A 15,753-nucleotide genomic window follows, 5' to 3' on the forward strand; every position below is an offset into this window, starting at 1 on the left:
TGCACGATCATTACTTTGCTCCATGAGCATAAATATGCACCAATTGTAGCTCTAAAGACGACACCATTATCTGTCTAAAAGTTTTTTGAGCTACAATATTGCAGCTAATATTTATGTACTAAATGTTATAATGGTACACATTTTCAAGCATGTTTTTATCTAATTCGCGTACTAAGTGTCACGGTACGCATTTTCTAAATTACACATTTATTTCTAATAGGCATGTGTTAGTTGACGGTCGCTGTCGGCCATCATGTTAATAGATTAAAGTATGACAAGTACAACCTGTATATTACTTACGCCGTCTGTAGTGCTATCTGGGTTTGCTGATCTAAAAACGGAATTGAATATACATAAAATGTGGCATATTGAAGCATACACTTGACCAATATATTACTTTAATCTCAAATCTATTGCTGATCTTATTTGAAAATTACATATATTACAGTAATAAAATCCAAATCCAACGTTAATAAGGCAAATGAGAGCAGAAAAAAGTTGTTTGAGCACTTCTGTAGAAAAGTTTCATGATGATAGAACACGGTAAACTGCATAATCAAGCAGAGAATATCTACTTACTACGTTCAATATTTTTGACATAGGAATATGCTCGAGTAAGGCACGACTTTTCACTCCAAATTATCACTTTATCCTTATTTTTCACTTTTAAATGAAACATGTAAACCAGTTATCCACTAAAATGTAATTTTAGCAAATGAAATCACATTTTACTTTCCTATAAGCATTCACTCCCTCGAATCTTACCCAATTGGTTGAAATTTACCTGGCCTCGTTCTCAAGGAAGGTGATGATTATTTTTCACTTAACCTCTTCTCGTTCTGATGCATTTATTATTGATATTGCTAAAAAAAATATTAAAAAAATAGAATAAATTAAAAAAATGACGTGATGCATTGGATCCAGGGTATATTCTTTACAAATAATGTATTTTCATGATTATCCTCCACCACCACGACCTCAACCACAAAACTTGTTGAACATATATGTCCAATCATAAACGAATAAATATATCATTCTATGGTAAACACACATATTATGTATGTACAATATGTACAACTTGAATGACTGATGAATATTTACAACTATGCTGCTTGTTTCAATCATTATAAAGAATGGGTTTATAATGAGTACTATAACACCAACTACAGTGTAAAAAAATCGTCTAATATTAGCGCGAAATAATAAAAACCCAAATATTTATAACGATGCTGGTATTTTCATTCATCGAAGTAAAAAAAAATTATGCGTCATCCACATCAAATCAAAAATATAGCCAGTGCTTCATTTCCATGTATGTTAAAGCAGGGTACTTGAAAATAGTCCATCATCGACTGGTTACACCAAGTGTTGGAGTTTTTTCCTTACAGATCACTGTTACTTTAATAACTAACTGTGCCTTGTCCATCAGCAAACATGGATCCATCTTCTATATACATTCCACATCCGCATGTTGCTGATTACATCGTGATTGCTAGTTTCCTTTGTATCTGCATGGGAATAGGAATCTACAATGGACACCAAACCAATAAAAACCCAACATTGGAAAACTATCTACTTGGAAATCGTCGCCTTCTGCTCTTGCCAGTCTCTATGTCTCTCTTTGTGACTTTCATGTCGGCGATTTCTTTAATGGGTATCCCTGCGGAGGTGTACGCCTATGGCATTATTGGGATTCTGGTTTTCGTTGCCAACATTTTCTCTGTTTTAATAGCGAGCAATACCATTGTCCCATTGTTGTTTCCTTTGAAAGTAACCAGTGCTTATGAGGTAAGTAATAAATTACACTAAAATCCTTAACTAAGTTACTAAGTAATTGCGCATCAAAATACCAAGTATATTATTTTCAGAAGGTTTTGTAATTTCCGATTGATTTGAATAGCATAACCCCATGAAATAAAACGAAATATACTAAATCAAAGCCTCACATAACGATTATGAGGGGGAAGCCAAGTTCAGGTGATAACATGTTAGATTAAAGATAGCTTTCAGTTATATATATGTTATAAAAAAAATCAGGGAGTTTTGAGATCCCAAACGACAAAATCCCCTACGGGCAAAGTACGATTTACTGTTGATAAGTCCCACCTTCCGGTGATTATGACGTCACAACCACCGGAAGGTGGGGCATATCGACGGTAAATTGTAATTAAGCAACGTCGTTTTGTATATCGAAACCCCCGTATTATCAAGAATGTCAGATAATTGTTGCTTTATAAACAGACGCACTATTACCTGCAAGTACGGCAGCCAAACACAGATATATTTACCATTAATCATATTGAAGCAGGCAAATTAATTAAATTAAGACTGTCCGACGTGAATAAAGTTGGGCTACCTTTGTGTAAGATACAATATTATATTTCAATTAGTTTCATTGTGATTCTTGATACTTACCGAAACACTGTAATCCAGCTTTGCTCGCGTTTTTCGTATCAAATTATCCTTTCGCTGCAATTTAGTTTTTCGACGTTGCACGTAGGTATCTACTGTGACGTCATTACTTTGTGAGCTAAACTTCTGGCTTTTTCTCTGAAAACTCTGAAGTTTAGCTCCCAAACACCTGACGTCACCATCAATACCTACCTACAAAAGCAGATATAGATAACTCTGTAATTCCGCCTTTGCATATTACAGAGTTAGCTCCCTTGTGGGTAGGTATCGATTGTTACGTCATTATTTTGTGAACGCAATTCACGTCCTTTTCTCAGAAAAATATGACGTTACGCTCACAAACACGTGACGTCATAATCAATACCTGTAATATGCAAATTCAGAATAGAATATGCAGATACATAATAAATTACAAATTTTAGTAATACCTTAAAGATGCTCCACCGCTGACAAATGGCATTTTTTCACTATCAAAAACAGGAGCAGACAATTTAGGTTTTTTCTTCAGTTGCAAAATTTACATACTTTACACCATTACCGCATTGAAAGGTTTGAGCTTCTAATTTTACTTCAAGTTAGAAATATGAAAAAATAATTAATTACATCCCGAAAAAAAAATCCTTGGCACTATATCCTATAAGAAGTACTGATTGGGCATGCACCATAACGCGAGCTAGCATTTTTTACGGTGATCAAATGACGTTACAATGTCAACATTAGTGACGCCTTAATGGGTCACGTTTTGGGTGTCATTTATACTTTCATAGACTTCACTTTGAATGTATTTAAATAGTATTTTCGTTTAGTATCTGCAGCTGCGATTCCGTTCTAAAGGCGTGCGTACTTTCGGAACAATCATTGGAATGCTACAAACGGTTTGTATGGGAAAGTCCACAGATATCATAAGTATTAATTAGATTGTACATGTTTGAAATGTATGTTAAATGGTTTCATCACAATTTTCCCTTATAAATAGATCCCTACGGTTTATGCTCTAATCGTTTTTTAAGAAGTGACATTTAATATAAAATGTTCATTGTTTATGAATTCTGGTATGAATGTTTTCATTCCGCTGACCACAATGTCAATTAATGTTATACCCTACATTTATTTAATAGGTCAGAAATTGTTAATGATATGATGACGCCAAAACAAATTATATCTAAAACTCATCAACCTTCTAACTTTATATTTATATATTGATATTCATTTGATTTCTGCTTCAAATCAAGCCATTAATTATATCTATCTTATGTATTTTTCATTTTGTTTTCTAAATGTTTTCATTATTGATAACTGGTTTTGTCTATGAAATTTTCACAATAACCACTTTTTGGCCTACCTGAGAGATAGATCATTTTGTCTGCCTCGAGCATGCGTAGCTAACTGAATGTGCTTTGTGTGTTTTATTTCAGTTAGCCTATATGGGAGTGTCGTTATATGCACCGGGACTAGCTCTCCAGATCGGTATGCAAAATTATGTATCTTCTCTCAGATTCATTTTCGCCATTTGTTTTGTAACTTATACATGCTTTCCTTGTTACCATGGAAATTGTGTATAAGAAGTCTTTAGGCTAGTATGAAAACAACTATGGTACCAAAGTTAATGTTTTTCTCAGTACTACAGGAGTTACTGTAACGTTCGTTATAACAACCCCTAGACTATGCTAGAGTAAAATTGAATACATTTCAGGAGGAAAAATAAATAATAACAAATAACAACCTCATTCGTTTTGACTTTTATATGTTTACTCATTCAATAAACAATATTAAATCTAGTAGACTTCGGGTTTATCATAATATTAACAACCCTTTGATACAAAATTATTCCCTTTCAGTTGCCGGAATACCTTTGTGGCTTTCAGTCGTTTTAATAGGCTTGGTTGGCACTCTCTATACTGCAATTGTAGGTATATCAAATATTATTGTCATGGGGATCATAATTTGCATGATGAAAATGTATGTATTCCAGCAATAATGATATCCATTAAAAAGTCATCATTATTCTTATGTATTCAACATTTGGTATAGTATATTATGTGAAAATATGGGTTTGAGTTTTGTTAGTTTAACGTCCTATTAACAGCCAGGGTCATGTAAGGACGTGTCAGGTTTGTTAGTGGAGGAAAGCCGGAGTACCCGGAAATAAACCACCTATCATCGGCCAGTACCTGGCAACTGCCCCACATGGGATTCGAACTCGCGATCGAGAGGTGGAGGGCTTGTGGTAATATATCGAGACATCTACACCACACAGCCACCGCGGCCCCTAAATATGGGAGATTGTGTCATGCTAGAAGCGATTCGGTTATATGGGTATAATTTTACATTGTAGTATTCAAATGCATTTTCCTTCTTATCCACAATAATTAACTTACCGCCTTAAATTGACATGGCTTCGAACTTCTTATAACGACGTCATCATTGCCGGCGATCATGGGAGATGAATTGATTGTTCTGCTTGTTTTCTAGATAATCGCCTGGTTTGTTTTATTAATATTACATATGTAATTTATTTATCTACGGTGCTTAGGGAGGAATCAAGAGTGTGGTATGGACGGATGTGTTTCAATTTGTGATGATATTTGTTGGACTAGCAGCGGTAACTATTCAGGTACACTTCATTTTTGACATTAAGAGATACGTAAAGCAATTATATTATGGAAAATTACAAGTATAGAATAAGATCTAAAATGAGGAACCGTGAATGGAAGAATGATATTTTTCTCTTTCAACAGGGCACTGTCCTCGTGGAACCGCGTCACTCAATAATCGAAATCGCTAAGAAGGGGAGGAGGCTTGAAATCACTAAGTATACGCCTGTTGAAATACATTTTTATTTCATGCTGACGTTTAGTGCTTACGCAAACATTTTGGACATCGGGAAATAGTTTTTATTTTTTTTTGTTTTATACTATAAAAGAACTGATTTTCGCAATCAAAATTTAGAACAATATTAACTTTTTTAGAGCTCAGCGCAGTATATGAATTCGCACGTTCGTAACAATAGTTGGACTATTTACATGTGTTTGCAACAATTTTGCGTCGATTTCTTTTGCCGATTCCTTGTCGCTCGCGTAATACCATATTTTCGAGATTTCGCGGGTCGTCACCTCCGTCGCGACATTTTAATTCATGAAATATTGAGAATCGATTGAATTATAATCCAAATTATAATTCAAATTATATTACGAAATTTTAATTCGCTAAGATTTGATTTTCCATTTTTTGGTCAAAATTCCAATTTTTTCACCTGCAAAAATAACCGGCCATGCGTGTTATCAAATGTGAATTTGGTATTAAAGTATTCATAAAGGTATGAATCTACTTAAATGGTGACGTAACTTACTGAAACTTACTTTTATATATCTTAAATACGCTTTATAAAATCCTTTCTGTTATAGTTTTGATCTGAATCCTAGAACACGGCATTCTGTATGGGGTATATGTATTGGCTTGACATTTTCTCTACTTCCAAATTATTGTAACCAGGCTAGTGTGCAGAGATTGTCTTCTGTCTAAACGCGGCTAAAAGGTAAACTCCTTTTCTCTTACCATATACAAAACAACTAATGACGTACCAAAATAACGCTGGATTTTAAGTCATCACATACGAACTGCTTATGCAGCTTGTAGTTTTCCACCTTCAAATGAAACACAAAAAATGAATACGTATATTGCAGTTGAATTGCACTCGCAAAAAAACGTCGATGTTCCTTCAGTATTTAAAGACTTCGTCATTCTAAACAAGATATTAGAGGTCGGTATTGTAATTTTTTCTTTGGTTTGTAGAGCGTTCTGGCTTCTCTGTCCCTTTTTGACCTGTTACTACGTAGTCCTTGGGTACCTAGGAATCCTCCTGTACGCCTACTACAACACGCTCGAATGTGACCCCGTTCAAGCCGGTTTCCTCACCAATTTCAACCAGGTAGCACTCTGCTTTGGTTCTGCATGAAAATGTACTAGGTGACTGCACATCGCTTTGAAATTACATCAATGATACATGTAATTGAAATTAATGCCTGTGAATCTTTTGAAAATGAATGTCCGCGAAAACATCCGTTGTCATGAAAACGGGATATCTTAAAGTGAGAGTTTCTTTTATATTCTACGATATTGAAAGATATCGCTGTATTTTAAATTTGAAGCTTATTCCGCACTTTCTATTTGAAGCTGGTGCCGTGTTATGTATTTGATTACTTGAAGCTGAAGTCGTGTTATGTATTTGAAGCTGATGTCATGTTATGTATTTGAAGCGTATGTCGTGTTATGTATTTGAAGCGTATGTCGTGTTATGTATTTGAAGCTAATGTCATGTTATGTATTTGAAGCTGATGCCGTTCTTTGTGCTGGACGTGTTACGATCATTGCCTGGTCTATCTGGAGTCTACATCAGTTGTCTGTTTAGAAAGCAAACAGTAAAGTCAGTTAGTGATAATCGCTGTAATATGCAAATACAGAATACTATGTTTTTAAAAATAGTTTTTATTGAATACTGCCAAATGAATGGAACAAACACTTTTCTCTAAAGGATGAACATCGAATATCCTAAGCCATCTTATATATCAATAAATTAAGAAACTTAGCATCTCTTGTATCGATGCAGCACACTTTTCATCGGGAATAAACTCCTTGGCCGCCAATACCGTGGAGGATATCATCGAAACTGCCTAAAGAAATCTAAAATGATTTTCTCAAACTACTCTGGCAAAACTATGTGGTGAGTTGTATTTAGATTGCCGGTAATAAATGATCGTTTTAACTCGTACCACAAATCAGCATATACATACAAGTAATACAGACAAGAACATATATGCTGGTTTATATAATATTATTATCTCATTATCATTCTGCTACATGGGTTACAATCATAGTGAGAATACATTACCATAGAACCAGCGAAGAATCAAGGATGGTACTTAGTTATCGAGTCTCAGAGAGACGGACAGGGCAGCCCCACTCCTATTCTGTCTAAAACTTCTAAAACCATGATAGATATAGTTCAATTCATTTGCATCAGCGTTGGCTTTGACAAGAAACACTGGCTTGATAGACAAACATTGATACTAAGGTTACATGAAAGATTATTGGTTGAAATCCTAATCAAGACCACCTTTACATGTATGTGTTAAAATATCTTAAGAATCGTCAATTAGTTCTTTGACCTTCTGTTTGCAGTGTACGTGTTCGGATTTGTAGTAATTGGATTAACATACGCTATCAACTCAATGTCCGGAACAATTACCCAGGTAAACTAAATGAATGTTTGGCGCCTTAACATAATCAGAGTGTAGGAAGTGTTAATGCATGGGACATATGCATGTCACCACTAGTTCTGTTCTAGAAGACAAATGTAGGGTAGCTCGTAGGAAAGTCATTGTTGTTAGAAACGCCTGCTTTTCTGACCACCAAATTTTGTGGCATGCGCCTATGGTTAAGTAAGATGTGAAAGGTAAAAAAAAACATATTTAGGAAAAACGTGATTTTACGTTCACGGTTGTATGTATAAAATAGAAATTGTTATAATGACAAACTTTGATATTAACGCATTACATGCAATGTGTCGCAACATCTATGAAAAAATATAAGTCCTACAAAATACATGAACTACGGAAAGTAAAAGGGATAAAGCTTTAGTTGAAATCACATTTCATTATCAATCTTTAACTATTATCATCATGTTGTCTACTCTCATGGCAGATGGGACTTTCAATATTTGGCGCGTGCGGTGGACCTTTAGCGGGACTCTTCTTTCTAGGTGAAATGGTACCGAAAGCAAACAGTAAAGTCAGTCTTCTTAAATTTCGAAAGAAACTACAATATATTTCTTTGCTTGCAACTGCAGGGTAGAAATGCTTCCAGTTTATAACTTTTGCAAGCTAACGAAACATTCTTGAATATTTGCCGTTTCATAATGATGAATATATGGTGCACATAAAAAGCCAAATACGTCAATACGAACAAAGAAAAGTACACTATGAACAAAGAAAAGTACACTAAATAATATATATAAATATCCAAGCAGAAACGTGGTCCTTATTATCACTAAGTCAAAGGTATACAAGCCATTGTAAAAAACACAAATCAAGGAAGGATTTTTTTTTCAGATTTTGTTCATTTGTTTCCCCATTTATTCCAGGGTGCTGTTTTCGGTGCCGTAGCAACCCTGGTTTTTAACTTGTGGATGGCGGTAGGATCACAAATGTACGGAACTAGACCTAGAGCGTTGACCCCTAACCCAATGACTGGATGTTTCTCGGACAATATCACGGATACGATGAATATTTCCTCCTTGTACTTTCTGAACACCACGGAGTATGCTTCCCGATACGATGTTTCAGGAAACCTGAGTGTTCCTGTTAACAACATAACTACGTAAGAATCACAGTGAAGTGCTGTATGTAAGAGATGTATAGGGTCTTCTTGATATTTCACTAATGACTATGAAAGGACAACGATACTCATTTTAAAAACCTACAAAGTTTAAGCGGTACGCACATAGCACCATTTTTGCCTATTTGTCACTGCACTACATTCCAGTAGTAGGCAAAATCCATGTCCATATTGTTACATTTTACATCTGTTTTACATCTGGGTATGAATAAATGTTATAAAGTGTATTACATATAGTTTGACTGGTTGTATTTACAGACCTGAGGAAGGATTTTACCTGTACAATGTATCCTATGTTTAGTATGGTTTACTTGGCTTCACTTTGACTCTGATCATCGATACCCTAGTAAGTCTTCTCACTGGTACGTAATACAAATGACGTGAGTGAAGTCTTTATCTGTTACTCATGTTTAGGTCTATATAGATATAGCCCCTTCCCATTTAGAAATTGTTAGCAGCGGAGGATGGGGAGGTTGGATGTGAAATTTGTTGGTACTTCCTATGTTAACTTAATCACTGGTATATATTTGGTATATATTATGTTTCTCTTTCCTACGTATCTGATATTGGTTTTCCATCGCAGTACATCCCAATTGTTATACGATTAATACTAATTTTTAACTTATATTTTTCAAACAATGCGATATTATTTGCAATTCATATGAAACTTGTACAGTAGTTGTTATTTCCAGGTTTTTTTTCCTGACGAGTTAAGCATTTTATTAGTTGAAAGTTGTCAAGATTTAAGTCAGGCCCTTGCTTTAGAGAAAAACGTTGTTTCTGTGAAAATGAATAAAGATCAAGATATATTCTCAAGATCAGAAAATATGACAAAACTGAAGCCGAGACCTTTATCCTACTCTGTATCCCTTCGATCAGAAAATCTCATATTCCATAGCTACCTGTGAAATGTTGTTTGATCACATAGATTTATATTACAGGCAGTAATGGTGGCAGCCAAGTGGACCCCTGTTTGATTTTCCCAATCTTCAAGAAGATGTACGGTCTTGAATCTAGCTGTAAATACAATAAAGCTGACACTAATGACAATGTACGTAATCCAAACAAAAATAAGATTCAACAAAATGTTAAGGTGACTTGTTTTTCTGTAAACCAATTATTTTTACTTGAACTTGATTTCACTTAAATCAAATTGATTTAGATATATGTTAGTATATAGCTAGATCCATGTTACTGTAAGCACACGTGTTCTCGTGGTATGCATCTTTTAGCGCGTTGTACGTTTCATGACATCAGTAACTTATAATATAAAGGACTTTGTATCATTACCTTACTTTTCTTGTTTTATACAAAAGATACACAAGATCTTGATTTGGCAGCTTTTTAAAAGCAATACTTCTTAGATAAATGTTTATGTGTGTCTTAAATACACGAAAACAACTGGATGAATCTGCACGTGTCTTTGAATTTTCTAGTATGACAGCTATACGTCTCCGCCCTAACAGCTTAGCGAGCGATTGTTCTTTGCTTTTAAGAGTACAACTTAAACAATACCTTCTTTTCTTTGTGTTGGCTGGATGGATAATCGTCCTATGAACAACTAAGGTCATTTCATGACGGTCTCCTTGTGTGCAAATTATTGCATGTATGGATTTGATTTCAGTATCTTTCTGGAGGCTGCGATATGTTCATGCTGTCTTTCCTTTTCTACTTGAGTGGGACTCTTGTCCGTTTTATTGTACTATCTCAGTTGCTTAACTACCAGTTTTTATATACACTATAGTGTGTCCTAGAAAGGGATTTCCTAAAGGCCCTACCAAATGACAAAAGTGAGGCGGTGCTAAGGGACACGTTATGTAGAAGTGTAATATTCCAAATTAAGTCGCCTTATAGTATTCTAACTCCCTACATGCAGTTCAGATATCAAACAGAAATGTCCATTAAATGGATAAGTTTATCGATCGTAGAGTTTACTGTTCAATGTTATAAGTATTGTGTCTACTATATAGGGATTGGATTTCGTTTTTATGTTAACCATGCTTGTATGGAGCAATTCCTCTAAGAATATATTCTATGGGGCGCGTTAGCGCCCCATATTGAATATATTCTTAGAGGAATTGCTCCATACAAGCATGGTTAACATAAAAACGAAATCCAATCCCTATATTTACACTCACACGACCTTTTATTTATATTTTATGCAATAAAATCGTCATTTGAAAGTGACGTAATTATTCAATAAAAGTCGGTCAAAAGTGGGAGGAGCTTACTCAATTGAACAGCGAATGATGACGCTTCACGTAAGGTAGAATTATTCATCCGCGACGACAAAAAAGTTCAATATTTTAGTGTAAAAATAAACATGACAAACAAAGTAAATTTCAGAGATAATTTTATTTAATCAGATCAGAAATTTAAATATATATTCAATTTTGCTAAAAGTTAATATATAGCGTAATAACATAAAGAATTTGTACACGGCCACATGTGTGAACTCGGTGACCGTTATTGTGCAGCGAGGCGAAGCTGACGCACGCTTACACACTTTAGTTTGCGGAAGTTGTGAAAACACCGATTTTCAAGTAGCTCAATGTGTTTGAGATGTCGTCTGACTTGACGATATTACATCCTTGGGAGCCATGTGATTATATAATCTACGTTTAGATCCATATCGCCATCGATAGATGAAACAAATTCACTTGTGTTCGATGGATACAATGTATTTGTGGTGACGCGGAACTGTCAACACGTGGATTATTAGCGGTGCATGTTTTATAATACACATGATTAAATACTCAAAGAGCAAAGACAAGAGGATATGTTTATAACTGACCTCTATCAGAGGGTCTCACACCCGTCCACCCCAAAGGCTCGATCGTAGGACGAACATAGGCACAGAGGTAATGTTTACATTTGACACCATCATTTTTAACAAAAATGAAAGCACGTCGCCCCGGTCGGGATATTTTTCCGTTTCTTTATACAATTGTTAATTTAAAAATTGTTTGAATCATATATAAATATAAAACATGTATATATTGTTTACATTTTTCCAAAATTCTATGAAAAACAACAATATACACGTAATGTTTCGTCAAAATGTAAACAAAGCCATGTGTTTCTTTTAAAAAAAGTAGTCCTTTTACGTTGCACAGAACATTTCCTTACGCAAGTTCAAAGTTCAATGTTACCATGCAGTTATGGTAAACAAAATCGGCTAGTATTAGCGTATAGTGACCAAGCCTAGCAAGTGTGTAAATATAGAATCATTACGTTGCACGATTCTCTTTTGTTTTGTAGAATTCTGCTTGCTACCCAGAGGCTTAAAGGTTGTGAAGAGCAAGAAAACAAACTTACCCAGCTGCGGCTGATCTCAGCATCCATTTTTTCAACAACCGTTTCGATTTGCACATAACTGTAATTTATTCAATAAATGAAAGACTTCTACAGAAGCATAATGATATTGTTTGTCTATAACAAACCAAACTGATAACATGGACAGTAATTGGCCACAGGTTCATGCATTTGAAAAGTCGTTTTAAGAAAGAAAACACATAAATACTCCTTTAACATACCGGAGGTCTCGGTATAATAGTTTACCAAGATCACATATGGCATTCGCTGGTAAGTTGATGCATAGTAACTGTGTGTTTGACATGTACTAGTATCACTTGGATATCTATATTTATGAATACAGATACATCATTAAGCGGCAGATTTAATTAGTTGAACTGTCCCCGCATGTGACAGTGAACCAAGAATATACAGTACAGGCCAGGTGGACGGGCCTCTTTCCACTCTATCCAGTGGGCAGAAATCAGCTGTCCACTCAAATGTCCACCCTGTGGACAAGAGTGTACAGCTATCCACTCCATAAAGTGGACAAGAGTGGACAGCTGTCCTCTCCACAGCTGACCACCGTATCCAGTGGACCACAAATATGATGGTACAGTGTAGTCCACTGGACGCAATGGACCACTATATATCGTGTCCGTTAAGGTAAATTTGTGTAGCATAGAGTATTGTACTATACAGACCACAATCTCAGTTCTGATATCGGTAAAAAAATTCTAACAATGCATTATTTTAATAGTGTCATGATCCACCTGTCTATCTATTCAATCTATTTATTTTTATAACGTCAGTGTATTAGTATCCATAGATAACAATTTTAGCTCTAGCATAACGAAAAATTAAAATGGCTATCAATGAGGAACAAAGGCATGTGGGAACGGCGATGAACGACCTATAACCCTGTACAATTTTTACCTGGAGGCGGAGGCTGGTGGTAGATAGAGGATTATGTAAATTTAATGGGGATACAATGCAACTTTTGTTCAGATTTCTTACTTAAGCCCTTTCTGAAGAGAGTAGAATAAGTAACACGTTAATGTTCTTTTCATCTTACGATTAACTTTTTTACAACTGTACTACTCTCTCCCTCCTCTCTGAGTGTCAGGTCATTCAGTTATACATGTAGGTTGTCGCCATGGTTACTAATGATAATTACGTATACACTTCCCATGTATACTGCATGGACCACATCAGTCCGCAGGTGTCACAACACTTGGCCAATAACACAGGATTTATAATACGTCCTTGCCGTTAACCGACTAATTAATCACGAAATTATTGGTATTTGGAAGTCGTGGTAAATATCATGTAGCTTTAGCTGACCACAGGGGTCCATCTCCATCCATACAGGTAAGGGTGACACGTGAGCTGATCCCCTCGTTGTGCCTGGAAACAAAGTACCTGGAAACTGTCAATCAAACTGATATTATCGACAAATCAAAATAATGACTGCACGGTCCATGACTCAACTGCTACCACTGGTAGCCCTATTCTGTTAATTTTCGTTCTCAAACTGTTATTTTAATCATATTAGTTATTATTCAAATATTTACATTGGTTATAATTGTTTTACTGTTATTATTCAAATTTTAGTTATTTTTTACTAATAGCACGTTATCATTTTCTAGCACACGTTATATGTTTGCTACTGACTTATCTTTATCTTTGCATGCGTTAGTCTTTTATAAATGATGTTAGATTCAGTGGCTGATGTTATTATTGATTGTGCATGGTTATTATTTTAATTTCCCTTGTTATTGCCAGCATGTTACGTGATTTTTATGTGGAACTTTGTTAGCATCAACAGAACATGTGATTATTTACATGACCACGTTACGATTAAGTTGAAAACGTTATTTTTCAGTGAAAGCGTTATTTTTCCATGCAAATACCGCTTCTCCATTGTTCTCAGTGACCCCCTATGGCGACAGCGCAGTGAGCCGGCGGGCGAGCTTCGCTAGTGTGTTGATCACCGACCATGACGAGAGCACGGCTTGCAATATAAGTCGACTATATCGCTACCGCATCGCATGTGCTGTGCGATCTGTGCAACACAACATGGAATACATGTATATAGTTTTCAGTTACTATATTGGAGTTTGCATTCATTGTTTAAATTCATATAAAATTCTTTTCCATTTCTTGGTCGTCTTTGTAATGATTTACGTATCAGGATTTGTGTTGGATTCGGTCATAGTAGTAGTTCTAATTTGACACGTACCTTTTCCTTGATGATTGGTTTGACGTCACAAATAGCGTAAAACATAGTTCTAATTTGACACGTACCTGTTCCTTGATGATTGGTTTGACGTCACAAATAGCGTAAAAACATAGTTCTAATTTGACACGTACCTGTTCCTTGATGATTGGTTTGACGTCACAAATAGCAAATAGCGTAAAACATAGTTCTAATTCGACACGTACCTGTTCCTTAATGATTGGTTTGACGTCACAAATAGCGTAAAACAAGGCTGTAATATTTCGCCGACAATTTTTACGATTTATATAAACGACCTGGCTGCCGAAATAGCCTTCAATGTCTCTATTTTATTTTACGCAAATGGTATTGCACGATACTTCACTATAAGCTATGACAACTAGTGCGTATCTAACTTTCATTTTATTTGTGGTTATCTGCTAATCGACATTACCGACAAATACAAATATCTTGGATTATGATTTACCGAATTTCTGAATATAGAAATGCCCGCACGAGAACTAACAAAATCTACCGTCGTGCCAATGTTTTAAATATTTTATTCATAAATACCGTTTCGTCCAGTTGTTAAAAAAACGTTCCTTTACTTTCTCGGTTCCGGTACAAATGCATCCAATGTCGTCACAAGAGATGATCTAGGATGGAGATTTTGTAATGTGAAACAAAAAATAGAGGTGTGTAGGCTGTGGCTGACGACTCCAAAAAATCATCAGTGGTCAAAAGGGAAATGGAGAAGCTGGGAATGTCGGGTAGACAAATAACTTACCTAACGATCGTTGTTCGACTTCTATGTACCTTATTCCTAATGTTAAAACAGTGCCTTCTTAAAGCCTGGTATATACAATGTATCTATCCAGGAAGATACAGCCGACTGATATCGACGACTATGGAATGACATTGGCCAAATAAATGTAAATAACCATATAACGTACAGTATCGTACATTTAAGAATGAACCATAAACAAATCTTAGCAAAATTCCGTTGTGGTAACCTAAGCTAAAAGTCGAAACATTTAATTACAGGATCATTTGTGTACTCTATATATGCTTCAACACGAGCCTCACTATTTTATATATTTGTAAAACGAGTTAATATAATAGCTATAGTTTTATCCGCTGTGCACGAACCGTCTCTGTTTCCACTGTGGTGGAATTCATTGTAAGGGATGCAAGGCATGTATACATATATAATCCATTGTATGATGCGTTAGACACGGTTCTCGGTTTTACGATGGCCGCTGATTAACTAGTTGTCCATTGTACATTTATAACTTGATAAAGTGTGCATGTCCTTTACACATACCAGTCTCGATATTTGATCCTTTGTTTTGTTAGATGGAATTTAAACAAAACGTGTTGTCACGCTACTGATCTTGTAACTATCTATGTAAGAATCTATGTAACTTTGTCTTCTT

General features: G+C 35.4%; 1 pseudogene; it reads left to right on the forward strand.

The window, feature by feature from the left end:
- The first annotated feature begins 1,381 nt into the window (after positions 1-1,381).
- LOC138319981 (sodium-coupled monocarboxylate transporter 1-like) lies at positions 1,382-12,163 on the forward strand (annotated as a pseudogene).
- The last annotated feature ends 3,590 nt before the right edge of the window (positions 12,164-15,753 follow it).

Source organism: Argopecten irradians, chromosome 3 (genome assembly GCF_041381155.1).
Source record: "Argopecten irradians isolate NY chromosome 3, Ai_NY, whole genome shotgun sequence".
In the NCBI taxonomy this organism is placed as follows: Eukaryota; Metazoa; Mollusca; class Bivalvia; order Pectinida; family Pectinidae; genus Argopecten; species Argopecten irradians.